Source organism: Anas platyrhynchos, chromosome 3 (genome assembly GCF_047663525.1).
Source record: "Anas platyrhynchos isolate ZD024472 breed Pekin duck chromosome 3, IASCAAS_PekinDuck_T2T, whole genome shotgun sequence".
In the NCBI taxonomy this organism is placed as follows: Eukaryota; Metazoa; Chordata; class Aves; order Anseriformes; family Anatidae; genus Anas; species Anas platyrhynchos.
In genome coordinates this window covers 104,105,738-104,130,456 of record NC_092589.1, presented here as the reverse complement: position 1 = coordinate 104,130,456, position 24,719 = coordinate 104,105,738, and the positions used below count along the sequence as shown (strand labels likewise).

Below are 24,719 nucleotides of genomic sequence, written 5' to 3'. Positions count from 1 at the left end.
GTCATTCAAGCATAAAGAGCTACTTGATAGACCTGAACTGGGGAATTCTTTTCCTTAAGTGTCTGCACTTAAAATTTGAAACATAATGGCATTAAAACAACTGATTGAGTTCTTTTAAAGACATTGTAGCTTAGATCCTTACTGGAGGCATTCACCTGTGAGGTAATTAGGCTTTTACCTCCCATTACAATACTTTGGCAAGCTTCCTGATGAATCCTTTATGTGTGGTCCCTCATGTCTAGGAGCCTACAGTAAAGAGTTGTACTGTTTGAAAGGAGGATGAGGAGCTGCTTGTTAAAGGAAGGGGAGAATGCTGGCCTTGCTGTGAGTGGAATTGTGTTGATAATTATAGTGTGTCCATTATCATCCTTAAAAATACAGTATTATACTACGATAACAGGAACAATATTGTTGGGGCTATTGTATGTGGGGCTAAGTGTTGTAAAATTAGTGGATTCTTTAAAAATATGCAATACCTATTTTTTTTTTTTTTTTAAATGAAAGCTTAAGATGATTTCTATCTCTTCTCCAGTATATTTTGTGGATCTTGATTTTTTTGTACTGCCTCTTTTTTTTTTTTTTTTTTTTCCTCCCCTGAATGAATCCAAGTGGTTGCCTGTAAGAGCTCTTCAGTTCCATAATTTCCTGAAAAGCATGAAAACACTGTGTCTCAGTAATAAGCAGGAAGTCATTGGGAATGACAAAAATTGTCTGGGACCCCTGAATACAGAGAAAGCCTATCCTGTGAGATAAAGTAGACAAACATTTCACAACTATCTGTGCTGATTTGAGACCTTCTTTTCTACTCAAAATATTTCAGGTCTTGAATGTCTATGGAAAATCAGGAAAACCCAGCATGTCTGCTTGTTTTTGATGCTCAGCAGAAAATATATATTTTACGAAAGTAAGCTACAATCATGTCAACCAACAGAAATACTGCTTATTACTTGTCCATACACTGCGCTCATATATTAATGCTGTCCTTAGAGTATCTAGATATATGCCTGTATGTACATGTATCATTTCTGTTGACTTGATTTCTTACTGCTGTTTAGTCCAGTGGCACAAGTAGTAACTGTGTATGTTGTAGTGGTGAAAGATCATGATCCATAGCCAGCTGCTGGTAGTTCTTGTGAAACTGATCCAATGTAACACGATGCCAGGCTAGAAAAGTGGGTGTGATGAACTTTCAGGGGGAGCTTGACTGAGATTTGGACCTGTTTCTCAGTGACTGCCTGTGAGGCAGTCCTCTGGATGGTGCGCAAACAGGAACTAAGCTATGTGTGGATGTGATCCAGAGCAGGGAGCTGAGTGCTGGTGAGTTGTCTTGTGTCAATATGTAGTGTGTGTGTGTATGTGCATATACACACATACTATTCTATAATTACTATGCTTTTTATACAGAGTATAACATTTGATCACAGAAAATGGAATGGAATATCCTGAGTTGGAAGGCGCACAAGGACCATCAAGTCCAAATTCTGGCTCTGTACAGGACTACCCAAAAATTAAACCATATGTCTGACTGAGAGTGTAGTCCAACCACTCTTGAAATCTGGCAGGCTTGTACCCATGTCCACCTCCCTGGGGAGCCTGTTTCAGTTCCTGACCACACTCTCAGTGAAGAACCTTTTCCAGATATCCAACCTGACCCTCCCCTGTCCCAGGTCCGTGCTGTTCCCTTGGGTTCTGTCACCATCCCCAGAGAGCAGAGCTCAGCACCTGCCCTTCCACCCCCCTTGTGAGGGAACTGCAGGCTGCCATGAGGCCTCCCCTCAGTCTCCTCTACTCCAGGCTGAACAAATCAAGTGGCCTCAGCCATTCTTCATACGCCTTCCCCTCCGGGCTCCTCACTGTCTTTGTAGCCCTCCTTTGGACACTATAGTGGTTTTATGTCCTTCTTATATTGTGGCACCTAAAACTGCACGCTGCTTGAGGTGAGGTAGCAGCAGCACAGAGCAGGACAAGCCCTTCCCTTGACTGGCTAGCAGTGCCATGCCTGATGCACCCCAGGACACTGTTGGCCCTTTTGGCTGCTAGGGCACACTGTTGATGACTTAAATTTGAATAGCCTTCAAGCAGAACACCCAGGTCTCTTTCCTTGGGGCTTCTCTCTGGCCTCTTGTTCCTCATTGTGTACGTATATCCAAAGTTGCCCTGCCCCAGGTGCAGAATCTGTCACTGGCTATTCTTAAATTTCATATGGCTGGTGATTGTGCAGCCCTCTAATCTATCAAGAGCTCCCTGCAATACCTCTTTACCCTCTAGGGAGTCAACAGCTCCTCCCAAGTTAGTATCAGCTTCCAGGCTTGATTAAAAACAGCACTGTGTAAGTTGCATTAATTCTGTTGCTCTGAAAGCCTTTGAAATGTATAATAAATGGAAGTAAAATATTTAGTGCCTGGGTTCAAAAAAGCAGTGAGACAAATTCATGAAAGAAATGCTTAGCAGAACAGTTAAACACAAAGGTGTTGACTTCTACTTTAAGTCTTTGATTGCCTTACTGCTGGAAGGTGCAAAATTAAGGTGAGAAATGCATCAGCTCGCATTTACCCTCTTTGGTTCTTTCTCAGGCTCTATTGGCTGATGATGGTAACAAATTATTGTGCTAAACGGACCTGCTGTCTAAACTGAAATGATTATTCTTGTCTTCTTATGTTAGCAAATTTTGGTATTTGGCATTATTTTTGGTAGTATATTTATGTTGAAGCAGTGTACAATAACAATGTCACAGCTAGGAAAAACACTGGCAGAAATGAACAAACTGAGCGGTGGTATCATTTTTCATTCTTCAAATCTCCAGTGAGAAATTTTACTTGTAGTACAAATGATACGTGGGAAAATTGAATGAAAATCAAGCTTTTTTTTTAACTTGTGTAGTCTCAAAATAAATAAATTTATTTTTTTATTATTGTATTTATGCTTTGGCAATGTGCAGGTGTCAGGCAGAACATATTTCATTCACGTTAGTAAAAGCATGCAGCAAGCAAAGGGCTTGTGTGCATTGGTAGAGGTAAGTTACAGGGAGTGGATGCATCACTGAATAAAGAGTAAAGAGGAAAAACAGGTATTGTTTGATGTGGACACCTACAGACAAACTTCCCATGAACTCTGCCACACAAAATATCGTTTTATTAGATGAGCCATTATTTCTGGTTCTCTCTTTATTTATTCATTTTTAAAGAAGACTGAGATTTGTAACAACCAAGCAATCCTATAATTAAGAGTGTGCTCTTTCTATTTGTTACTGAAAAACAAAGCTATTCCTCTGACTGGGAAAGTTTATTTTGAACTGGCAAAACTATCAAAGGACATAGAGAATGAAGAATTTGGGGCAACATTCGCCTGTGTTATATAAACCACTCAGCAAATTGTGATGGTACTGCACATTTTTTGCTAGAGGCCTAGTTGGGAGAGTGGGGGCCTAAGGTCCTCAGGGAATTTAAATTCCCTGTTCAGTGAGAAAGGTCTTGAAACATGGCATCATTGTGTTTATGGAGCAGGAACAAGAAGGTTGAAAACGACAGAATCCTTTCACAACCAAAATGGCTTGTAGCCTGGTGCTAAGAGATCTGTTTTGGCACTGTAGGCACCGTATCAGTGGCAGAGAGTCTAAGGGTAATGACGAAGACAGAAAATAAAAGGTCCTCTTATTCCAGGACAAGATATGAACTGTACTAGCTGGAGACTGCAAAGGCAACAAAGCTGTCTGTATGAGGCATACCTGGTTATAAATCAAGTTCTTGGTTGCTTCTGGAAGTCTCCGTGGCTTGACTGTGGAGCTGAATTATCAGATCTTTATAGAGAGATGAAAACCATGTATGTAATTTGGGTTAATTCTCTGAGTTGTTTGCAAATAACCAATCTGGAGTTTGTATAGAATAACTTGACTGAACGCCTCTTAAAAATGGAATTTCTAACTGGTCTTCTAATATGTATTTTTACAGGTGGATAAATCATACAGTGGTGTACAGGTGTTGCTTAAGATATTATATGGAATACTGCATTATCTATCTATATAATTTATTCTGCTTAAATCTTTGAATAGGATGTCTATTATTCCTTCAAGAATTACTCATTACTTATTCTCTTATCTAGAAATGCATATATTTACAGGTAGTAACAACACCTGAATATTTTCTCAAAGAAAAGCCTATTCTTTTTTTTCTCTGAAGAAACACGCAACTCTTTCCTTCAAATGATCAATTTTAACCTTCAAAAAGAAGAAACTCCTCTAGAACAGAAAACATAACAAGCTGAAAACATTTTATTTTATGCTTGTATACACTAGGATACCAATAGCTGACCGAGAAGTGAACTGTTCCAAATATAACAATGAGCACAAAAAATATGTAACTAGGTGTAGGATCCTGAAATACAACTAACCACACCAGAGCCAAACAGATTCAGTTGTCAGGTAACTGCTGCAAACACCATGCATTTTTCAACAGAACAAAATCAGAAATGCAGATTTACAGGGAGAAGGTTTGCAATATATTTATGGTAGATGTAAGTTTTTCATCTCTGTTATTCAGCTTAAACCACATTTCACCACAAAATGACACTATTCTGGCTGCTCTGGGAATCCAGCAATATCATGGAGGTTATAAATAAGAATCAAGAGAGAAGTCAGAACAGGTACTATAACAGCACAAGCATGAGATGATATGGTTTCAGCTGTGTGAAGCATGGCTTTTTTATATAATGCTACATGGAATCATACAGAAAGCTACCACGTGCTTTCAGTCCACTGAAGATAATTATGATGCTGGCTGATGCTCTACTTTCAGTGAGAGCAACTAAAATTACTTGAATCAATGGTTAGGTAGAAATAATACAAAAAAAAAAAATCATAAAATTATTTGGATCCGTATTTTTTTCTTCTGAAAAGTAATGAAAAGAATATAGAAAAAATCTCTGAAATTTATCTGTTAATGAAAAGCTGAATATGTCACCCATAATTGACCAGCTCACTTAAAAAAAAATAAATATATATAATAATTTGGAAGTAAAAATTGAATTTTCTTATTCAAAAATGCCAATTTTGCTTTCAGAATGTTATTTGTCAGAATTGGCATGTAAAAATGACATTTGACTTATGAAAAATCTGTAATTTGTTAATGGGCAATTACTTATTGGAGGTTTTTTAACCAGATGTAACTGAAACTATTATTTCAGAACAAAATGTTGTCCCTGTGATTAGAAACATAATGATATTACTGCACTCTCCTGTGCTAATCCTGACAAAACTATTATTTTGAAATCGTTGATAATTTTATCATCAATTTCAATGGGTGAGAATGTAAACTGCTAGATTACACAATAAATTACATTTTCTGCAGTTGTTGAGTGTTTAAATGTTTTCTTGCAAGAGATACGTTGCTGAGATCTGGTCAGCAGTTACTTGTCTTTTTGCTGTTGTTCATTGAGGTTGTATGCAAAAAAAAAATACACATTTTAGTAGCAGAGATCTGCTGCAAGAATGTAGTTGAGGGACTGTAGAATTAGACATCCATCAGCCTCCACCTCTCACTTTCAATTTAGTAGAGTCTGCTCTTGTTCCTGCACAAGGTTGCTGCTTGTACTTGGGCCAGGATACCCACATCAAATCCAGGACACCTGTTTAAAACCACCTATTGAAGGTCAGCCCATGCTAGATGAACCACGGTTGCTGTGGTCCTGTGGCTCAGGTGCAGAGAAGGGTCTCAGCCCCTGTTTGGCCCTAAAAGCTTGCATCTAAACCCTGTGCTCTGGGGCTTAGAGAAATAGAACCTGTAAGCACTGATCCATCCTGGGATTTCTTCCTTTTCACTGTGCCGTAAGACATTAGTGGTCATTACTGGATTGCTTCTCAGGGCTGAAATTTTCCAGCTTTACCTCCATTTTCACAGAAGACATTCCAGCATTACTGGCATTCAGTGTTATTACCCTCTGAATCCAGTGCTGAATTTTCAGACCAGCTGGCAAGGGAAATGCCTTGAGCCTGAACAATTAGTGATTTTGTAGGCTGTATGATTTCATAAAATGTCTGAAAGGGCCGTATATTTTTACCTGCCTTTCTAATCTTTGGAGAGGCAAGTTTAAGGTTCTAATAAAATCTCAAAATCCTAGGGGAAAAGGAAACAGAAACCTGTATTATCTCATTCATGAACAACGAATATAATAGCAAATTGCACTCAGAAATTCTAGAATAAGGGGTTTAAAATACCAATGAGACTAATGTGTTGCATCTAATAAAGGGGGCAGATAACTGAGGAGACAGAAGGCAGGAGACAGAACTCACCTGTGCATTTCAGCACAGCATTCTGTCAGTGCTGAGTTCACAGAAAACCACCTCACACTGATATCAGGGTCCTAAGGGCATTGCTAAGCTGTAATACCCCTGATGAGTCCCTACCGCAGGTACCCCCCACCCTGCCCAGGACCCCACGTCAGCCCCCAGAGCTGTCAGCCCCTGCCCCAACAAGGCTGCAGCAGGGCCAGCCTCCAACTCCCCATAGCACTCCCTTGCCTGGCCATGGGCCCCACTGAACCATGTCCACTTGCAGGCTCACATTCTGGCCTGGCCTTGGCCTGTTGCTGCCCTAAGGGAAATGCTCAGGCCTGTGGCTGTCCTGGTGCCTTCAGCTGGGGTGTTGTGAAGGGCCCTGGCTGTCGGGCCTTGCCCAGCTGCACTGGGGAATCCCTGGCTCACCCTGAAGTTTTTATCTCATAGATTTTTGGGTACTTTCTTTCCTGTGCTCCTTAAAGTTCTTTTTGCAAATATTGTGGCTTTTCATAGTTTTCCTTCCGTCTTTCTTTCTTCTCTGTGAACTGTAGCACTGAAAGGCCAGATAATTATTTTATCCAAAAGAAAACAGGACTGCGATGAGACTGAATCCCCTTCTGTGCATTAATTTGTGTTAGACCTATGTTACAATTACATGACGGAGGTAAGATTTAATGGATCAGGGCATTTATTGGATGCCAGGGGACCTGGCTGCCATTTTTGACTGTCCAGCTGCTACGTGAGATGGCTGCCGAGAATTGCCTTGCTTACTTCCCTGTAAGTGAGGGGGAAAAAAAATGAGGATGGTGTTCCTGTGCACCTCTTTCTAGCTTTCTGAGTTGTAAATGCATGTTAAATGTTGAACCTGTGAAACAAAAGAGGTGCAAGTTAAGAACAGTGCAACTTCTCCATAAACCATGGAGAGCAGTAAGAGCTTCCTGCACTTTGAGACCCAAGTAGCTTTCAAAACAAAGAAAATCCTTATTTAACAGATATGAGAACTGAGACACAGACATGAAGTGACATTTCTTGTTCCACGCACATAGGTTATATACTCAGCCTTATAATTTTCTCATATCAAAAGCTTTGTAAGCCATTTCTACTACAGATACTCCAGGTGGGTGTAAATCATCCTTTAATCCATTAATTAAGAAAACAGATCTCCCAACAGTTTGTTTTCTCAATTTAGAAGAATAAAGGATTTTTTTTGCCATACACTACAGGCACACATTGTTCTTCCCAAATTGATCTTTTCCTAAAAAAAGCTGTTTGTTACTATGCTGCATTTCACATGCAAATACATTGTGTTCCTTTTACTTGTTCACAGTTTAATTGGAGAACAGCAGGTGATCAAAATCACAGTAGTAAGAAAGGTGTATTTCTGTAGAACAGATGAGTGCCATTTAAATCCATACAGGGGTGATTTTTGCTTCCTGTATTAAACAGACTTGCAAATCCCATCACAATAAAATCAAAGCTGAGCCTTACCCTACTTACAAGTTCCCTCAACCACACACACATGAAGAGAAATCTTAGGCTAGTTTGCAGCCTTGTTTCTTCAAATTTGGTCTGATTGATTTTTTTTTTCCAACTGAAGCTATATCACAAGAACGCCTAGAAAACTAGAGAGAAAAATCTATTTTCCTTTCACTAAGTAATTTTTATTTTTAAATTCATTGTGAATTGTGACACATGATTCTTGTCCAGTGCATAATATAAGGTTTCAAGAAACAGATACACAATGCAATTTATGTAGAAGAATTAAGTAACATACATAAATTGAGTAAGACATTAAAGCATAGGAATGCTATTTAATTAAGTCTATTTTTACAAGCTGGTTATGTTTTGGATGTATCTCTATAAACATGCAATCGTTCCTTCCAAATAATTGTGTGTGATTTGTCTTTCTTGAGTCCAAATCTTCATCCTTTCTAAGCCTTTATAAACATACAAATTAGTGATATGCTTTCTTCCTAACAACTCATGAACCAGGCCTGGAAAACTAAATAGAAATGAATAAAGATGGCAGAAGTAGAGAACACAAAAACAAAAGAGGTGGTTTGCTTTATTCTGCTCTTTTTTTCTTTCTTTTTTTTTTTTTTTTTTTTCCTCCATTGTTACATCCTTACTTTGCTATTATTTTTCACTTTTTTTTTAAATATATATTTTTAATATATATCCACACATTTATCATATGTGCACTTTTCAACCTTTAAAATATATATTAATACCAAAAACTCATAACAAACTGCCAGAGACTGTCAGGAAGCAGATGATCCCAGTATTAATTGCTCCTAACAAATGCCATAAGTTGGAAGTCCTGCAGCACACCATCATTTAAATATGAGACATCTTTCATCTAATACCTTTACAGGCAGGAGTCTGGATAAACATGCATATCTTTCTTGCCTTGTAGGTCAGCCCATTTGTGGACTGAGCAGAACTGAGCAGGACTGAGCAGAAGGGGAATGAGTGTCAGCTATTGCCACAGATATTTTTGCTTTTCGTAAAAATCACTAATCAGGAAAAGCTCTATCTTCGGCCATTTTAAGTAAACCTTAGCCCTGAACAAGGATTACATTGCCCAGATGCTTTATTAGTGTGATTAAATCAATATGTTGGATTTCCATAAGTTAGCTATACTTATGAAACACAACTGCTTACAGCTAAAGCATGTTTAGTGTTATCTGGCTTACATCGTTGCTGCAACAGATTACAGGGAGAACTAGTTTTTGTGGTGTCAGCTTGAATTAGTAAGCAAGAATTTTTTCTTTACCACTTTTATACCTATTGGGAAAATCTTGTATATACAATTTCTCTGGGCTATAGGTTTAAGGAAATGGCACTCAGAGCAGCTTTGCTTTACCCTGTGCTTGTTAATGTGTTTTAAGTGTGACTATGTATCATACAATAACATTTAAATTTATTATTCAATCTGAATTGTATTTGACTGCAAAACAGGTTTCAAAGGTGTTGCTGCAGGGTTAATTAAAATAGGAAGTCTGAAAGAGATGCTGACAAAGAAACAAGAGCTAAAAGGTTTATCTATTACAAGTAGATAATCTATATAGGAGAGGAACACCAGAAGTCAGACTTCATAAATTGTAGATAACTGCTTTTGGGATTGTTTTGTTCATGGTTGGATGGAAGGCTGGATAGGATAGAATAAAATAGTTCAATTGGAAGGGACTTTCAAAGATCATCTAGTCCAGCTGCCTGACCACTTCAGGGCTAACCAGAAGTTAAAGCAAATTAATGAGGACATTATCCAAATGCCTCTTGAATGCTGACAGGTATGGGACATCAGACACCTCTCTAGGAAGCCTGTTCCTGTATTTGACCACCCTCACAGATGTAACATCTTATGTGGCCTTCAGTATTTATTTACAATTTCTGCTTTGCATTAACGTAAATTCATTTAGTGATATTTGGAATATCATTAGCAAGCTGATATATTTTAGATTCAGTATTTTTTTCCTAATTTTATTCGGCTGTGTTTGAAGAAGAAAAATTGGATCCCTGTCCTCTATTTACCTGTTTACATATACTTTTTTTTTTCTTTTTTCTGTAGAAGAGTTTGTAGTTCCAAACATAAAAACATTTGTACATAGATTAAGGACTTACTTAATCATAATGAACCAAAATAAATCTATTTTTGTTGTTTGTGGAGGTGTCTCTAGCTGAATACACCACCCGGAGAAATGGACTGACAAAAAAATCATGAAATTCAACAAGGTGAATTACAAAGTCCTGCAATTGGAAAGGAACTACCCCAGGCACCATTACATGCTGGGGGCTACCCAGCTGGAAAACATCAGGAAAGGACCTGGGGGGTCCTGATGGACACCAAGCTTAACATGAGCCAGCAAGGTGCTCTTGCAGCAAAGGAGGATAATGGTGTCCTGGGCTGCATTAGGCAAGGTATTGCCAACAGGTTGAGGGGTGTCAAGGGTCTATAGAGCAAGTCTTATGAGGAGTGGCTGAGGGAGTTTGGGTTATTTAGTCTGGAGAAAAGGAAGTTCATGAGAGACCTTATCGCACTCCATAATTACCTTTAAAAATGCAGTGGATCTGTCCCAGAATTTGCCACTGGAACTGAGAGCAGAATTAGGCTGCCTGAATTTCCACAGGTTTAAATCAAGGCAGCATTCACCCCTGGATATAGTGTTGTTAACAAGGATAGCAATGGGGGTCTTTCGTCAGGATATTCTTTCATGGGAGACATCAAAATAATCGTTTTATGTTGACTGAATGTTTTGTCATAGATAATACGAAGTCCCTTGTGCAGTTTGCTCAGGGACATGGTTTAGTAGTAGACTTGGCAGTGCTAGGTTAACAGTTGGACTTGATGATCTTAGAGGACTTTTCCACCCTAAATTCTATATTCTAGGATTATTATTATATTCTATAATTCTATGATTCTATAGTGAGGTGGGGATCAGTCTCTTCTCCCATGAACCAAGTGATTAGATGAGGAAATTGCCTTAAGTTGTGCCAGGGGAGGTTTAGGTTGGCTATTAGGAAAAATTCAGTGAAAGGGTGGTAAAGTATTGGAACAGGATGCATGGGGAAGTAGTTGCGTCACTATCCCTAGAGGTCTTCCAAAAACATGTATATTTAAAGCTTAGGGACATGGATTAATGATGGAAATATCAGTGCTAGGTGAAATGATCTTGGAGGTCTTTTCCAATGTAAAAGATTCTTTATCAGAATTCCGTTCCAGAAGAATTATGGAATTCTTCTTCACAATTCCAATATTAATGTAGGACTTCCTTGTTGTACTTAAATGCTCATCTGAGGTTAAAACTGCATTGAAAGAACAGTCATGCTTAAAAATTTCTGTACTATATGAAATATTTCCTATATTGAATATGAGCTGAAGTTTGATTTAATTGCTCCTGAGAAGGCATACCTTGAACATTTGTAAATTATCTGAACAAATGCTGTTTATTCAGTACTCAAGATCATGAATGTACTTAAAAATGTCAAAGCATGCTACGTTGAACATAGCATTGCCACAAAAATATTGCAGAATGGTTGGAATCAGTCTCTCTGTCCTCTCTGTTCCTTTAGCACTGTTAACATCCCTGTTTAAAGAGATTTATTTCTTTGACTTTGGTGGGTGCTGGATTGGGCCATTCAGGAGGTAAAGTCACAGCTTCTCAAGCACAACCATCAGCAGGATGCTCACAAACAGTTTGGGCAGAATAAGAATAGTGGATCCCATGTCATTCACACAGGTCAGTGGGGGTTCTGGAAACCCTGTCCACTGCTGCTGTTGTGATTGTGGCAGATAAAATGTTTTAAAGCCAGTACACTGATCTGAGGTACTGTAAGGCATTTCTTTCCTCACAGTCAAATCTTGGCAGAGGAATCAGGGGAGAGACTGAACAAGTTTTTCTGATGTACATTTGTACTCCTCATCATTCATGTTCTCTCTTTCTCCTTTATGGTTAATTATTTAATCCAGACATCTGTAACACTCTGCTTTGTATTAACAAATATTTATCAATGCTGTGACTCCTTTGCACTGTAGTTAGCCACTTGACTGAGAAAACTGCAATACTTAGCTGTTGAAATGCAGAGTTAATGTAAGCAATGAATTTCTATGTATTAATACAAATGTGGAGTAGAACTAATGTCAAAATGAGGAACGGTTTCTCTTTTGACCTACTGTGATTACTATTTTGAGCTACTCCTCCAAATTCCTACTACTGTAATTCCTGCTTATTAATTAATTTGTTTAAAGTTAACATCCTCAGCCATCTGAGCTCTCCCTCAGGAGTCAGTGGGACTACTCACAATACTCATCTTGCTTGTGCAAGTGCAGGTTGCCATCCTGTGTGAAGAGAGCACTTTTTCTCCGCTGCTGTATTTCAGACTGTAGAAAGCTCTTAGCTGCAGCAGAGACATGCTAAGAAATTGGTTTGGAGAGCAAGGCAAATTTTGATTGGAGTCTTATCTTTGCACTACATTTTCCCTTCCTCTTCTACTGAGAGAGGCAGCAAATAGTAGAACAACCCAAGAAGGTAACTGAGGTGGTGACACTGAACATCTGCTCCCTAGCCAGGGAAAGGCAAAGCCTTGCCACTGCAAACTTGTTCAGAGTATGAAAGGTATGTTCAATGTGGTGAAAGCTGGGGGGGAATGTTAATCACAGTTTTTACCTTTAATCTATTTTTTTTTTCTTCAAATAATTAATACAGATCAAAATTTTTTTACCCTTTAACAAAATTAAAAGGGAACTTGTAACTACTGTGATCAATAGTTTGTCTTTACATCTCTCAGTGAGGTATTGTTATCTCTTAGGTACAGAACTGGGGAGTGGAAAGCTTGGGAGACTTGTTCCTGGCCATCTTTCTTATGAAGAAATCAAATCCAAACTTTCCATGTGTTACTGGAGGGTTGTGACACTTACCAGATAGTGTGCATCTGCACAACAGTACTCTTTGTGGAGATCTCTGGAGATGTTATACATCATGCGGTACTTGCAGGGCAACCAGGTGATCAGGCCCAGGGTTTTATGAAAGGCAGGTCTTGCTTGACAAACCTGATCTCCTTCTATGATAAAGTGACACTCTGGGTGGATGAGGGAAAGGCTGTGGATGTGGTCTACGTTGACTTCAGTAAGGCTTTTGAAACCATTTCTCACAGCATTCTCCTCAAGAAACTGTCTGCTTATGGCTTGGACTGGTATACACATTGTTGGGTTAAAAACTGGCTGGATAGCTGGGCCCAAAGAGTTGTGGTGAATGGAGTCAAATCCAGCTGGAGGCTGGTCACTGGTGGCATCTCCCAGGGCTCGGTGCTGGGGCCAGTCCTCTTAAATATCTTTATTGATGATCTGGATGAGGGGATTGAGTGCACCCTCAGTAAGTTCGCAGATGACACCAAGTTAGGTGTGTGTGTCAATCTGCTCGAGGGTAGGAAGGCTCTGAGGAGGATCTGGATAGGCTGCACCGATGGGCTGAGGTCAACTGTATGAAGTTCAACAAGGCCAAGTGCCGGGTCCTGCACCTGGGGCGCAATAACCACAAGCAGAGCTACAGGCTGGGAGATGAGTGGTTGGAAAGCTGCCTGGCAGAGAAAGACCTGGGAGTATTGGTTGATAGTTGGTTGAATATGAGCCAGCAGTGTGCTCAGGTGGCCAAGAAGGCCAACGGCATCCTGGCTTGTATAAGAAGCAGTGTGGCCAGCAGGTCTAGAGAAGTGATTGTCCGCCTGTACTCGGCCCTGGTGAGGCTGCACCTCGAGTACTGTGTTCAGTTTTGGGCCCCTCGCTACAAGAAGGATATGGAGGCGCTCGAGAGAGTTCAGAGAAGGGCAATGAAGCTGGTGAGGGGTCTGGAGAACAAGTCCTATGAGGAGCAGCTGAGGGAGCTGGGTTTGTTCAGCCTGGAGAAAAGGAGGCTCAGGGGCGACCTTATTGCTCTCTACAGGTACCTCAAAGGAGGCTGTAGTGAGGTGGGGGTTGGTCTATTCTCCCACGTGCCTGGTGACAGGACGAGGGGGAATGGGCTAAAGTTGCACCAGGGGTGTTTTAGGTTGGATCTTAGGAAGAACTTCTTTACTGAGAGGGTTGTTAGGCATTGGAATGGGCTGCCCAGGGAAGTAGTGGGGTCACCATCCCTGGAGATCTTTAAAAGATGTTTAGATGTAGAGCTTAGGGATATGGTTTAGTGGAGGACTGGTTAGTGTTAGGTCAGAGGTTGGACTAGGTGATCTTGAACATCTCATCCAACCTAGATAATTCTGTGATTCTTTTAGTCACTTGACAAGTAGATTCTGAATACCTGGAAAGGCTAGCATAACATTTTATGGAAAATTCAGAAGCTATGAAGGATCTCAGTGTGGGGCTGAGAGACATACACACTTTGTTTTCTTTTATCATTTTCCTCTTGCTAGTGAGTGCCTCAATCACCCAGTAGCATCTCCCATCCATTCCCATTTACTATCTACATGGACCACAGTAAAACAAAAGTCATCACCGCTTACAAAGTCATGTTAGGATGAGAGCCTGGGAAGTAGGTTAAGCCGCAAAAGGTGTATGTCTTGCCAAATACTGTGCTTACTCTGTAACTTCTTCTTAATTTATCTTCCTAATTTCTTGCACATTCCTCTTTCACACTGTTTCTCAATTCCTTAGCAGTCTAAATAATTTATAGTAGACAACGGAACTGTGGATAGAAACAAATTTGCACAGGTGCGGTCTAATCCTCTCAGATCTTAATTGCTGGTGAAGGATTGGACAGTCTTTTCCATTCTATCTCTTGCAAGTCTATATAGAAAATGAGCTGGCAGGTGGCATGTTCCACTCCTTTCATTTTTTGTGTGGTCCCTCTAATAAGCAGATGCACAAAATGCATCTTTTGGATTGACATGTGTGAAGCTGAAATTTTGTAGGAAGGGTGGGACCTCTTTGTTTCATTTGAATATATTTACCCTTGCAACAGAATTCATTTATATGGATTTCCAGGAGGACTGCATGGGTTATCCAAAGACCATCTTTCAAAGGCAACTCTCATAAAATATGCATGTGAAACATGCCTATGCTGTCACAAGCAGGTAATTTCACATGCAAAAATATGCTGTTGTAGACTATGAAAAACAAGCTGTCATTCATGAAAGTAGTGCTTTACTTGTGCAGTTAATATTTACAGATTCATCTTAGGAACAGAGACCTGCAGGAGACCATCTGGGTCATCAGGTCTAGTTGCCATAAGTGCAGTCAAGAGAAGCATAAGACAGTGCCATTTTCTGGCACGCAGGATGGCACAAAACTGGTGCCATACTAGAATCTTTAAGATCAAATATCAAATGACATAAAAGACTGGGATGGGCTACAGGAAATGGAGAAGGTGAGATCAAGGGTATCACCAGTGTCCTAGGTCTTTCTAGGTCCTTGCTCTTTGGTTCAGTGAACAGCCATATAGTCCTAGAAAGTTCACCTTCTATGGAAAAGCTGTTGTATGCTCCTTTCTTGGAGATTCAGAACTGGCCTAGACAAGGTTCTGATCAGTCTGTTCTAGCTGGCCCTGCTATGTTGGATTAAATGGCCTCGAGAAGTCCCTTCCAATCTAAACTGCTTTTACTATGCTATGGTTGTTTTCCTGTTCTCCACTGCAGCACTTCCTTCTGAGCTGAAGTGCTCCCATGCTTTTTGACTAATTTGCTGTGGGCCAACAGTTGAAAAAAATGTTGAAAGTGCTTTCAACATTTGATATCCTTGCTTAGTTTGGGATTCTCTTTGTCTCAGATTTTAGAGCCTTTCTCAAAGCTGGACAGCTGGGAGTGAAACCAATTGCACAGGACAAGATTAAATGTTAATGTTTTCATTAGGTTACAAAAAAAGACGCTTCTGATTTACTGTGTATTAAACTGGACACATAAGCCTGGCTTTGGGGTTATACAAGAAAAATACACAGACAAGAGTACCGAGGGAAGGATGAGCTCTCTGTACCTTATGTAGTGTGATATTGTAACGCTGAATGTTGCTGAAATTTGGGGGGTATATTCAGTATTTTGAACCTGACATCTGTTCTGTTTGCTTGAAGGACAACATGCAGATAGGAAGTTGGGCTGTAGGGGAGCTTGATCCTTCATTGATTGAAATCAGTGGTAAAAGTTGTCTGAGATTAGTAGAGCTGGATTAGGCACTTTTAGCTGTGGAACTCATTAGGAGAGTTTCCTTGTCCTTATGGGAGCCTGGAAGAGATCCGGTCAGCTAAACCCAACACAATGCTCAAAAGAATGATCCTGTACGTCATAAGATCGGACAGGTTCCCTCCATCAGTGAACATTTGTGCTGATAGTGTAATTCCATCTGAGCTCAGCAGAAAAGCAAGCACCCACATCTAGCTGATTTAATTTGGTAGAGCATAATTAATTAAAGTAGTATCTGTGATCTGTTAATTAAAAGAATGAAATCTGAAATTAGATTTTTGGTAAAACAGAAAATGTGGACTTGGCAAAAGTTTTGAAACTCACATAAGGCTTCTGATAAATTCACAGTGGATATGCAGTTATTTGGGGGGTGGGGTAGAGGTTAAAAAGGGTCTTTTATCTCCCCCACAAAACCATCTGTGAGCCTTTTTTTATCTGACAGGCAGTAGAAGAGGAGGAGATGTGCAGGAAAAATTAAATGTTCACATTGTTCAGGAAGAAGAAAGGCATGTGTCTTAGAAGCTCTCTTATCCAAACTTCTGCTTTCCTAAAAGCCCTATAAGCCGTATTTAGGTCATGTCCTCTGTAGTGCATCATTTGCCTTAAGGAACTTTTTTAGCAAAGATATCAGCGTGTCCAATTACAGGCTGAGGGCCTGATCCAAATATCACTGAAGTCAATATCACCACATTCCATCTCAGTGATTATAAATGAGGGGGTGGAGGTCTACTGTGCAAAGCCATGAAATTATTCTCCCTTTTCAGGGCACATGTAACTTAAAAATAATCTCTGATATGTAAACAAGCATTATCAACCTATGTGGAAGATAATGTTGAAACACAAAGCACCATTCAACATGTTAAACCCTGCATTTATCCACAAGTTTCCTCACATCACCCAGTTTAATGTATAGCTCTTTTTTAGAAGTCCTTAGACATCTACTTTTTGTATGTATCTTGCTATTCAAAATCCTAAGATTGATTTTTTCAAGTAAAACCCTGTGAAAAGTTAAATCCTATGGATGACCTAAAATTATACATCCTTATATACAAATATTGTCTGTGTGTGTGTACATAAAAGAAATGTATGTAAGATACATTATTATATGTGGTAGATAAAAAGCTGAATACTCTACTCTGGGAAAACTGAATGTTTTTACATCACAAACATTCAAAATCGTTCCATTAGGCAGTATTGGAAATGAGTGGGTAAAAATGTTGGGAGAATGTTCAGCATCAGTAATTATTTAACAAGAATATATTTAGAGGAATTATTCCAGTGACTCCAGTGACTCTTAAAGTATCTGTATAATTTCATCCCATGACTGTATCAGGGTGACACAAAGGAAAAAGTGTGCTGAGTGTGCTTTTTTATTTATTTATTTATTTTTAAACAAGTGCTTTAAAGTAGTTCAAGATATCCTTTGGCTTTATTTTCCCAAGCAGCCATCTCCTAGTAGATGTTACCACATCAGCCAGGGCTTTGACCCAACATACAAATAGCTCAGTATTTGAAAAGCAAAACAAGTGAAGAAGAAACCAGTTGTCTGAGTACAAATACAAATGTGCATATGCACTCAGACACACAAAAAAATATGTATTTTTCATAGGAAGTACTCTCACTAGTCTCATATATGACTAAGGTACAGGAAAATTCATGGTGCTCTTCTGTACGTGAGCACATACACAACAGACAAACACTATAAGGGCTATGTGTCTAAAACTTGTAGGTATTTCTAAACATTATTTTATTTAGAAACCAAAACTTGTTCTTCAGTATCTTAAAGGTCAGGTAAATTCAAATAAAGAAACACTTTAGTCTGACTATAAGCAAAGCGAAAAGGATATGGTGTTTTCAGTACAATTTTGACAACCAATGTGATAGTCTTTATTTTATATGTTAAGAGAAAAATGATTTTTTCATCGTGTATTGTAGATAAGTGTATGTAAAAAAAAATTCAATGTTTGTGTAACAGTATCTAAACGTGATGACAGCTGATACAGAAATCAACAATTTTTCATAATAAGTAAGTGATGGATCCTTGCTAATTAATAGGATTTATTTATTTATTTATTATCGTTTCTTTGCTAGGAATAAGATTAGTGAGTTATTTCCAACCTGAGATGTAGGTCAGAACATAGTCATGAAGAAATTTTCTTTCAGGTAACGTAACATGGAAATGCTCTGAATATGCATATTAATATATATATATATAAAGGAAACATCTTGAAGTTCAACAAGGGGAAGGAACAACCCTGCTGAGTACAGACCAGCTGAAAAGCAGCTTGGCAGAAAAGGACCTCAGGGTACTAGTGGACACCATGCTGAACATGAGCCAGCAAAGTGCCCTTGCAGCAAAAGATAAAGCTGTCCTGGTCTGCCTTAGGCAAAGAGTTTTGGCAGGCTGAGGGAGGTGTCCAGTCCTGGGCTCCTTATTAAAAGAGAGACTTGGATATACTGGGGAGAGTCCAACAAAGGGCCACAAATATGCTGAATGGACTGGGACATCTCTCCAGTGGGAAAAGGCTGAGAAATCTGGGACTCTTTAGCCTAGAGAGGAGGAGGCTTTGGGGAATCATTCATGTCTATAAATATCTGAAAGGAGGGTAAAAAAACAGAGCCAGGCTATACTCAGAAGCACTTGGGACATGGTCCTGGGCAAGTGGCTCTAGGTAGCCCTGCTTGAGCAGGGATATTGGGCAAATTGACCTCTAGCAGTCCTTTCTAACCTAACCACTCTGTGATTCTGTGATTTTTTCTTCTTCTTAGTATTACAAAATTTACACTTAAAAATTGATATCTGTAAATTCAATTTTATGATTAAGAAAAACATTATCTCTAAAATAGATGAAAGCTGCTTATCATTATCCAATTCCTGATTTAAATCCTTGTGTTTTCTACCTACTGTTTGAAGAGTCTCTTTAGTTAAAATTTGTTCATTCAGTCTGAAAATATGTGGCATATGACTAACCTCTAGTTTATCAACAATTGTGGTTTCTAGTGCCTTAATAATCTGCAAATATTATTAAGAGATACTTTTTGTAATCATATGTATTGCAATGGCTCCTGAGCTGAATGTTCTAGGGGAAGATCAGGCCTAAGGGCTAGCAGAGCCAAGTGCATCTCTGTTACATGCATCTTGAGCATCAGGAGCAGGTCTCAGACACATATTCAGATGTGGTCAGGTATACACATGCCTTTAACTACATCAACAGTAGCAAATAAAACAGGTTAGGGACTCTTCTTTGGCCTTACGGACAACCAGCATGGCTAAAGTGTCTGCCCCGCAGAAGGGTGGTCTCATCCTGACTGACAATAGACTCTTGAGCTTACTGTTTCTGCAAACTGTACCTGGTCTTTTTCAGGGAGTGGACTAAACCAGTAGAGATGAACATATATTGGTGCTTACATTCTCCAGTCCTAGTCTACCCACATAGGCAAAACCTTTTTTTTTTTTTTTTATGTGCTTTTTCTGATGTTTCCTGCTAATATGAATAAATATAATTAGAAAATCTACTACATCAGAAACAATTGCTTCAAAATGGCCAAGTAAGATCTTCTAAAGTTCTTGAAAATGATTAGATTTGTTCCATGAACCACTGAAGACCACCACACAACTCAGCATTGTCTGGCCAGTGAAGGCTGCATGAGAACCAGTGCAAATGGTAGATGTGCAGAAGGATCCTTTATGGGTTCAGTGAAGCTGAAAGGTTTTTGCTTTTCCTTTCTGTCAGCCTACAGGCCACAGTCTCAGTTCCTCTGCAAGGCCCTCAGCCTCACCCAAAGACATTTGTGTTTTTAATTACCAATACAGCTGCAACATTTTTAAGAAACTGTTTTCTCCTCTCTTTGCCCTTAAATGGAGGCAAGCAGACAGCCACAAATGACACTTTAATGAAACGTGTTGAAATACTCATAGATTACTCAGTGCCCTCATACCATTATCACTTTTTTCATTTTCTTATTATTTTCCAAATCCTCCTGTGTTCCTAATCGTTTCTTAGCCTGGGCAGAGCTAAGAAAAATAATGGGCATTCCACTTATGTGTAGGTGAAAACGGATGTAGCACAAGACAAAATTTTCTTTTCCCTCAGGATGACCTCTTTGTTTATGGAAGTCCTTGATTCACAGAGACCATCACCACGACCACCAAAGAAGAACAACAAAAAAATTCTTAGTCTTCACTGCAACTGTGTGCTGGAGTGGTTGTGGTGAAAATAATGCTATTCTATCATGACTAATGTTGTCTTTAGTTTTGTGTGGGCTTTTCTGGTGGAATGTGAGGACAACAAGAAGAATGAAATAATTAGAGTTGATACACATACCACCTCATAGCAAACACTAGAAGGAAAATTATTGGTGCTAGAAGAGTGTTATGAGACAACTCCAGATTAGAGGAAGGTAACCAAAACTGAGGTTCATCATAGAGGTCTACAATTTGAGTTTTGAAATCTGTGGTTATATGTTTGGAAAGTGCTATTTCTAACCTGCAGACTGGCTAAAGTAACCCTGTTTTTGCCCTAGACCCTAGTCCTCATTCCTGGCCTTTCTCTCCCAACAAATCCATTGCGGCAATTATCTGTGCAGACATTCAGTGAAATGGATCAAAGAACTAGGGGACTAAAACCAAACTTTTTCATTTTTGCTGGATGTTATGTCATTTAAACACAGAAACACCATCCTGGAAAGCAGCTCCACAAAGGACCTAGAAGTCCTGATATACACAAAGTTTAACATGAGTCAGCTTGCTGCTAAGAAGGTTAACAGTATTCTTGGCTGAGTTAGGCAAAGTATCACCAGCTGGTCAAAAGAGGTGATCCTTCTGCTCTACTCAGCAATGTAGAGGCCATACCTGGAGTACAGAGTCCAGTTCTGGCCCCCCCAGTACAAGATGGACCTGGACATACTAGAGAAAGTCCAATGAAGGGCTATCAAGATGATCAAGGGACTTGGAAGACCTCTCCTATGAGGAGAAGCTGACAGAGCTGGGACTGTTCCACCTGGAGATGAGGAGGCTCTGTGGGAACCTTATCAATGTCCATAAATACCTGAAGGGAGGGTGCAAAGAGGACAGAGCCAGGCTCTTTTCAGTGGTGCCCAGTGCTAGGACAAGAGGCAATGGGCACAAGCTGAAACATGGGAGGTTCTGTCTGAACATGAGGAAGCACTTCTTTACTGTGTGGGTGTCAGAGCACTGGAGTTGCCCAGAGAGGTGGTGGAGATCTCTTTGGAGATCTTCAAAAGTCCACTGGAGATGGTCCTGTGCTCTGCTGGGTGTCTTTGCTTGAGCGGCGGTTGGACCAGATGGTCTCCAGAGGTCCCTTCCCAATTTAATCATTCTTTGATTATGTGATTTTCTGTGATCCTTGCATTTTTCTCATTAAAGACCTTATAGCAAAGGAATACTGCCAGTACTTTGAAACAGAGAGAAGTGTTAGCTAGTCCTGTAAACAAGGTAGAATATGTCATGCAGAAAACAGTAATCTGTTTCTTTGTCCTTACATGAAGACAAACATAAAGTTGTAGTTTGACAAATCTAATGACAGATTCTGAAATTTTCATCATTTGTTTGGTAATAGCTAGAAACCTTTACACTTAATATGGGCAAAAATTTTAGTAGCAAAAGTTACCTTGCATTCAAAATAATAATAATAATAAACAAATAGAGACTATATTGCAGAACCAGCTCTTTTGCAGAGGCATGATGACTTCTTTGGGTTTAATAAGGAGCCAGTTTGAGTTTCTAGTTACTCAGTTGCCAGCACTCTCCCTTGTTTTCTGAGATGCTATTGAAATTATAGATGCCTATGGTCAAAAAAGGTAGGTTTTCTCAGTCATGTTTTGAAGGTGAAAGGTTTCTTCTTGAACAATCCAGGCCCTCCCAAAACAAGGACAACAAGGGATATTTATCCTGATTGGATAAATAAATAAGTGTTTCACCAAATTAAAGGTCCAGGTCAAGAATGACTGAGTTGAGACTGGTGATGGCTGATAACTGTTACCCGAATCTGATGCTCTGAGGATATAATTCATTTGACGTAGAAGACACAGCTATAGGGGTCTTCCAACACCTATGCCTCTGCTTTTGGTGGAAAAGCTTCTAAAGATTGAAAGTGCAGAAATATAACATCTCCTTAACATCATCTTTGCAGGTTTACATGCAGAAGAGATGCTAGGTTCAAGGGCTGAGTACATTCACTGGAAAGTTCCCCTACAACTCCATATGCTTTGGGTCATGCTTAGAGGTGTAGAGGTATGTATGGTCCATATAGCCAAACTGTGTTCACTCATGGAACAGTGTGACTACTTACACCACTTACTGAGATGAGCCCATGGTTTGTGCTAAATCCCTAAACTGAGTTTGGACATTGTCAACAATTTGTCCTGGCTCAAAACTGTGTCATGGTTTGTACTAATATTAAACAGTAGGGGTGACTGAGGCCTTGTGCTCAAATGTCTGTCCTGGTCTTGCACGCTTTACTGTAAGGAAGACAGCTGAAGTTATTACCACCAGGAGAAGAGAAGGAAGAAGCTTGTTTGCAGGGGAATGTGTTCTCTCTTCAGTTCTAATGATTCCTGGCTATTTTTATGTACAGTAGTTAGTTTTCAGACTGATGAGAAGGAGTCTCATTTGTGCAGATGGGAAATGCTTATTATGCTAATAGTGTTCTGCATTGTTAGCAGAGATTATTAGACAGAGATGTTAGAAATGCCTCTAGTGGAATTAAGTAGGTGACAAGGTAAAACGAAGAGATAAATGACAACAGTGATTAGGAAATGGATTGTGCGAAGTACAGCAGTGCAAATGAAGAAGAGAAAGGAACTTCTCCTACAAGGATTTGTTTAATCAGTAATGTATCTATGAAAAAGAAACATAAAAGATAGTTTACCCAGATGGTACCAAACACTGCCCTTTAGATTAAATGTGATGTTTAATCTGGAGAAAGCTGAGAGGAATGTCAAAACGGTCAGCAAAGAGGAAAAACAGAACACCTGAAAGCAAGGAAACCACAGACAAGCTTGTGTTTTATAATGAATATATTCTGCCAAAGATCTGTATTATATATGGCCAACTATATATTTTAACATGCAATTCAGTGAAATGTGCTATTCATCTTCTCTGAACTTGTAATAAATCAAGAAAATCCACCAATAGAGGCAGGTACATAGGCCGCATAGTCACACAGTTGTCTTGCACTACACTGAAAACTGTTGCTTTTTGGCATGTTGTTTCTATACCTAGGTCCACTGTTCCAGCTGGAAGATGGCATTTGTGACTGCAACCTGAAAAACAGGCATTAGGATTTATTTCTGAAGCAACACATCTGCAGCCTAACTATGCTGTAAACTTTCATTAAATGCTTGATGGAAATCAATGCTCATTTATAAAGTGATATTGCAGCACTACAGTTTGATATGACAGAACTAGTCATGGTAAATAAATGATTCAGGGAATATGGCTTTTTTGCTTTTTCTGTGAATCTCCAGTGAATCAGTCCTGCCAATGTATTGATTCTTCTTAATTATTCAGTATGGGTAAAGGCTTTCCTTGTTGTATCAATTACCATCTCATGACATGTTCAAACATTGATCATTTTCACTTGTTCCAACTAACAACATGTAACATATCACTGAAGTTTCTGGAGTTATTTTTGACTCTCTCATCAGGTGCTTGAAAATTCCATGAGGGGCAGAAAGAAGAGTGATGAAGAGCAAATAGTTACGGTTGTAAACTGATAACAAATGTTCTCATTTCCCTTCACAGTTTCCTGATTTTCTATCTGGCAGGCAATATAACGATTACTTTTTCTCCCTAAGATTGAATATATGTTAAGCAGAGAATTTGGATAGGATGAACAGCATCTTTTGGATTAATTCTGTACAGTATTTGTGACTTGCTGGTAGGGAGAATCACGAATGCAAAAGGCTTATAGACCAGATAACTTCCTTCACTAGTCATAAAATGAGATTCTGAAGTCTGTCTGAAGTGGGCATACATGAAGAAGCTCTTTGTTGATTTCCATAATCACTGAAAAACTGGGTTTATTTCCTCCCCTTCTGATTGTATTGATGGAGGGCCAGATTCCCTGGCTAACCTGTCCAAAACTGGGGACTATCTATCTCCATAAGTTAGGGGTTGGTGTGCCCTCTTACTTCAGTATGTGAACACCTCAACATTTTTAAAACTCTGAGAGGGGCAAGGCCAATTTTCTCATTTCATAGAATCATAGAATAGCTTGGGTTGGAAGGGACCCAGATGATCTAGTTACAACCCCCCTACCATGGCCAGGGATGTCAGCCATTAGATCAGGTTGCCAAGAACCTCATCCAAGGACCTAGAACACCTCCAGGGATGGGGCATTGTGGTGTTTTTACCCAGCTGGACAGCTGAGCTCCGCCACAACAGTTCTCTCACTCCCCCTCCTCAAAGGGAAATTGGGAGAAAATACAATGAAGAAGGCTCAAGGTTTGAGATAAGGACAGGGAGATCACTCAACAGTTATCACAATGGGCAAAACAGACACAGCATAGGGAGATAAATGTAATTTATTACCTATTACTAACAAGCTAGAGCACTTAGAAATTAAAAAAAAAAAAAAAAAAAAAAAAAGTAAAAACATCTTCCCCCCCATCCACTCTCTTCTACCTCCTCCCCTGAGTGGTACTGGGGGCTGTGGTCAGTCCCTAAAGCTTCACCTCTGCTACTCCTTCACAGTCACTCTATGCTCCTGCTTCATGTGGCATCCCTCCCACGGGATGCTGTCCTTCCCAAACTGATCCTGTGGGG

The 24,719-nt window shown here is 39.5% G+C and overlaps 1 long non-coding RNA gene across 1 annotated transcript; it reads left to right on the top strand.

Annotated features, from left to right (window-relative positions):
- Positions 1-216: 216 nt before the first annotated feature.
- On the top strand, positions 217-23,377 carry LOC106016790 (uncharacterized). Its single transcript, XR_001189742.5, has 3 exons — positions 217-324; positions 22,084-22,184; positions 23,175-23,377. It is a non-coding gene; the product is annotated as an uncharacterized lncRNA (long non-coding RNA).
- Positions 23,378-24,719: the final 1,342 nt, after the last annotated feature.